Source organism: Penaeus monodon, chromosome 5 (assembly GCF_015228065.2).
Source record: "Penaeus monodon isolate SGIC_2016 chromosome 5, NSTDA_Pmon_1, whole genome shotgun sequence".
NCBI lineage: Eukaryota > Metazoa > Arthropoda > Malacostraca > Decapoda > Penaeidae > Penaeus > Penaeus monodon.
This window is the reverse complement of record NC_051390.1, coordinates 21,491,328-21,497,094: the sequence shown is the minus strand read 5'-3', so window position 1 is coordinate 21,497,094 and position 5,767 is coordinate 21,491,328. Positions and strand designations below refer to the sequence as shown.

At 33.3% G+C, this 5,767-nt stretch overlaps 1 non-coding gene across 1 annotated transcript; it reads right to left on the bottom strand.

Annotated features, from left to right (window-relative positions):
• Positions 1-3,322: 3,322 nt before the first annotated feature.
• On the bottom strand, positions 3,323-3,406 carry Trnal-uaa. Its single transcript has one exon. It is a non-coding gene; the product is annotated as a tRNA-Leu (tRNA).
• Between the last annotated feature and the right edge of the window lie 2,361 nt (positions 3,407-5,767).

The window sequence follows — 5,767 nt, the reverse complement described above, 5'->3', positions numbered from 1 at the left end:
AATCTTATTTAATTTTTATCAGTTACAAAAAACAACAACTGAGCGATGAACAGCGTAAGCAAACAAAACTGAAACTGGCGGACAGGAGGCCTCCAAAGAGCAAAGTGGCTGGTGTGGTTGATTTATTAGTCTACAGCTAACCATTAGCATAGCATAAAACTTATAGGAAACAAGCAGTGCAGACTGTAAGTTAGATTTACCTCACTCACCTCTCCTCTCTCTCTCTTCTCATTCTCTCTCTCTCTCTCTCTCTCTCTCTCTCTCTCTCTCTCTCTCTCTCTCTCTCTCTCTCTCTCTCTCTCTCTCTCTCTCTCTCTCTCTCTCTCTCTCCACACACACACACACACACAACACACACACACACGCAGTGTTTTTTTTTTTTGTGTGTGTAACTGATAAAAATGAAATAAGTTTTAAGTAGGTGTGTAGAACAAGAAAACTATATTGATTTCCGGATAGAAGCTAATCAATTATAACATGCAGAAGTCTATTTCTGTTACCAGTGGACCACGTGCTTTGTTCCACGTGGATCCAAAAGTCCAAAGGAACCATTCACTCGCTTGACCAGAGAGTTCGTGTCAAGCACCCGTCGTGATAAGGTCGGCCTAGCCATTTCCCCTCCGGGCTAAGCTGACCTGACCCGCGACCCAGCATACAGCCATACCCACATAGAGACATTCTCGTGTGTTCCATACTGTGTGTGTCAACTCTTAGAAATAAAGAGTCATGCCGTTAACAAGTATAACTACCCTCTGTTCACCACTGGTTTATACAATGATGCTCTGAAGGGAAATAGAAATATGATTTCTAGACCTTTTATTTACAGTCATAAGTACTTGATATGTGATAAATAAACACACAATGATGACTTTGTGACGGTTTACTTTGACTTCGATTCGGTATCACTTGTAAATGCTAGACTACATGCATGTATCGGTTTCAGTGTTAGTTTAATAATTGTTCACATCCACATTTGCTTGTTCTTTCTTTCCTTAATCATATTTGTTAAGTCACTGTGTGGTGCAATCGCTCACCAGTGTACAGTAAAAGATCACTGGGGTTTGGGAACCTGGAGGCTACCGGATGTCCTAAACCTTATCGTACAGTGATACCCAATCGGGAAGGGGGGGAGGGTAGATTTAAAAGTGCCAATATGCTTGAAAATGAAATGTTACACGTAGCAAATAACAGAACCAGATGCACCACACTTCGTTTATTAACATCTTATATAAACCCCAATCTTTCTTTACATTTGACCTGCCTCCCTCATCCTATCTAGTGCTCAGACAGCAGTACACGTATTCGCTCTCATCCTCCTGCCTAGCCATGCGTACTTCTCTAACCGTGTTCCCGGGTACCACGAGGATAAAATCAGTGGGCAAAGGGGTGTAGGCACAGGCTTAAGAATTTCTATGGCAGAAACTGCAGAGAGATGTAGTAGAGGAGGAACCAAAGGGAGGAAGTGACTGCCGTGGATAGTTCTTAATTAGTCATTAATTAAGTAAACTGATTCACTACGGTAATAGCGGTAATAATAATCATAATCAAGATTGTAATAGAAATGATCATAGTAATGATAATAGTAACAATGAATACGTTAATACTAGTGACAAAATACTGAACATAAGAATGATAATGGTAATAATAATTAACATAATAATAATAATGATAAGGATAATAATGATAATAATAATAGTAGTAGTAGTAGTAGTAGTAATAATAACAATATCAATAATAATAATAATGATAATAATGATGATAATAATAATAATAATAATAATAATAATAATGATAATAATAATGATAATAATAATAATAATAATGATAATGGTGATGATGATAATACTAACAGTTGCCATAATCACAATAACAGTGGTGATAGTAATATTGATAATAGCAATAATAACAAACAATAATAACATATAAACTAACAAAGAATAATGGTGGTTAATAATGATAATGATAATTGTAATGCTAATGATGATTACAATGATAATTGTGATATTACTAATGATGAAATGAATTGTGTGAACAATAATGACAACAATATAAAAAAACGATAATACTGATGTTAGCAACATATACGGTGATCAAATATGAAAATAACAGTCATTATGATAATAAGAATGAGGATGATAATGGAGATAATAATGATTAATGAGTAACAATGAGGATAATAATATAACAAAAAATAATCACAATGATAGTGATAATAATAATAACAACATTTATATTAATATTATTATAGCAAAATTAACGGTAATAATGAATATGATGATTGTAATTAATATAATCATAATACATTAATAGAATAACAGTCTTGTTCACTGCAATGATGAGAAATACATTATTCGAAAATTATATATATATATATACATTTATATTGTCATTGCAATTAATGCTAATGGTCGCCTCCCCTATACCCTCCCTATCAATGACCGATGGTAATTAGCAATAATAGTAAGAAAAAATATGTACATGGAATCTTTGTGTATAATTTTAGGAATGACGCAACACTGATCATTTTCCTTTGCATACTTTAACCTTGGATGGAATGATATGAAGATAAACTGATTGTGAGTACAGATAACGAAGATCAGATAAAAAGAGAGATGGGAGAGAAAGAGGGGATAGAAAATAAGACTCAGTACTCTAGATAAAGACTTATTAAATCGCAGATATTAGCTACATCTATCCATTCAGTACATTTTAATCTCTTTAGAATCTACATAGAATACTTGCTTAACACTCGTAATTCCTAACCTTGTTCTTCAAAACTAAAGAATAAACACACCGTTTCTGATCTCAGTAAGCTATGCCATCACTTGCCTGAGTAGTCAAGCTTTCTTCTCAGATTACAATGCTGTTTTCTTGATCAGCTGATGTCGACAACAAACTCGCCTGATGCTTTGATCCGATTTTGTTACCGTCATTTTCTCGGAATAGAAACACTCATGCCAGTGACGTGTCTTCAATACACTGTTTACGCTAAATACTGAGCCCGAGACAGCGATAATATTCATACATAAGCACCTTCTTCCTTCCTTTTGGGAAATTATTGATTATTATTACAGATTGGATATATGATCATGCGATAGAAGTGAAGTACATTATCATCTGCTCGATTTAACCTTCAAGCAAGGTCTATACAAGTATATGGACCTTGCCTCCAAGTGCGACAAAGACGTGACAACCCTCTTGGGCAACGTAGATAAAGAGAAGAAAGTACATGAAACGGATATTTTAACTCATCTCACCTCCACGAGCTGTTTTTGCACATGCCCGCTTTCATTTCAAAGTGGAAGTAATGAAAACAATTAACTGTCAGGTGTGGGGTTCGAACCCACGCACACTTTCGTGTACCAGAGCTTAAATCTGGCGCCTTAGACCACTCGGCCAACCTGACTCATGTTAGTTATATCTTTTACTTAATAATTATAGCTAGGAAAGGACGGTATTGCCTTCAAAAGGTGTATATACAGTACATACATAAATATACACACATACGTATATACACAAATGTATACACATGCGCACACACACACACACACATACACACACACACGGACTAATATATATATATATATATATATATATATATATATATATATATATATATATATATATATATATATATACATACACATATGTGTATGTATAGACAGAGTCAAAGTTTAAAAGAGAGAGAGAGAGAGAGTTGGAAGAGGGAGAAATATAGAAAGCGACAGGCTGTGGAAATGGGAGAGGGGAAAATGAAGAAGAAATAGAAAGAGAAAAAGAGAGTTGTAGATAGAAAGGCAGAGAGTTAAACATGTAAACACGAAAGTAGATAACTGAGCAAACAGATACATAGCTAGCCCGAAAAAGAGAAAGAGGCAGTGGCTTCAAGAATGTGGAAACAAATAGAGAAAGAGAAATAAGAAATAGGAAAGTAGAATAAACAGATATTGGTCATATTCTAAATGACAAGGAAGGAGAAGAAAATGTGAAAAGGAAGATGAAGAAAATAACTAACACGACGACAATTACGATAAAGACCATATTCGGTTTAGCATTAGTGACTACAACCACCCTCATTCCCACTCCCTCTCACTATTGATATTAATACTCGCTAACATATCTTTCGTGTTAGCACTATTTCCATAATCAGTGTTGCGAGATAACTACAAAATAAATGTAAGTACTCGGCAGTAGTACAAAGACGATAGTCTTGTCATAATTAATTCCGGTTTAAGAGAAACTAGATAAGGCACGCAGATTACGAGAGCGTGAGAGATAGAGAAAGGGGCGGAGAGAAAATGACAGAGATGTATGTTTCTATGTGTGAACACACACACACACATATATATTCATTCATAAACTCATGTTAAGATACGATTACGGTGTGAGATTGTGTTTCACTGTAGTGATCTGAGTCAGGTAAAACAACATTGCAAACGCTTCTGCCAGGATGTGCGTTTCCCTGGAGTTGCTCTTAAGTTACCAAGTCGTAGGAGAGCTTACCTTAATCCCTATTGCAATGGTTATGTTTAATCACGTGTGGCAGCTAAAACTTTTGTCACTGTTCCTCTTAATAAATATTGGTGAATGTGCACTGGATATAGATTCACCTTCAGTATAAAAAAAATAGTATTACTGTTTTATTTTTCTGGGGAAACTAAGAAATATTATCCCCAGATTCTTAACATCCATTATTATCTTTATTGTTATTATTATTATTATTATTATTATTATTATTATTATTATTATTATTATTATTATTATTATTATTATTATCATTACACTTAAGAGGCATCGATGTTGCAGCCGAATGTCCGGTGTTACGACCTACTGCATCCTTTCTCGATATTACAATCACCATCCTCTACGGGTTCACTTTGTCACTGTGTGTGTGTGTGTTTGTGTTTTTTGTGTGTATCTGAATGTAAATACATATATATATATATATATATATATATATATATATATATATATATAATATATATATATATATATATATATATATATATAATATATAGATAGATAGATAGATAGATATATAATGTATTTATAATATATGCATGTATGTATATATAAGTGGGTGTGTGTAAATAAAAAGAAAATGTATGTGTGTGTACGTGTGTGTGTTTGTAGAAAAACATTGAATGAGAATAAATATAATTAAAGAGATATATGCATCTACTGAATTAAGATATTCCTTCTCGTCCATACCTTAAATACATATTCTTATAAACTTATTCTCTCTCTCTCACACAACACACACACACACCACACACACACACACACACACACACATGTATATATATATATATATATATATATATATATATATATATATATATATATATATATATATATATATATATATACATGTGTGTGTGTGTGTGTGTGTGTGTGTGTGAGTGTGTGTGTGTGTGTGTGTGTGTGTGTGTTTGTGTGTGTTTTGTGTGTGTGTGTGTGTGTGTGTGTGTGTGTGTGTGTGTGTGTGTGTGTGTGTGTGTCTGTGTGTGTACTTGTATTTTGTGTGTGTGTGTGTGTGTGTGTTGAATTAATATTAATTTATTAATAATATTGATATATATTATACAAATATATACTATATACATTATGATTACAAGGTGTAGTGATAGTCATAAGCAAATAAGTACTGTATTTTAAGTTGTTTTGATGTATAGTATATATATAATATATATAAAATATATACATATATACATTACAATGTATACATCACACACATAGTCGTTTATAGTCGTATAACAATATAACA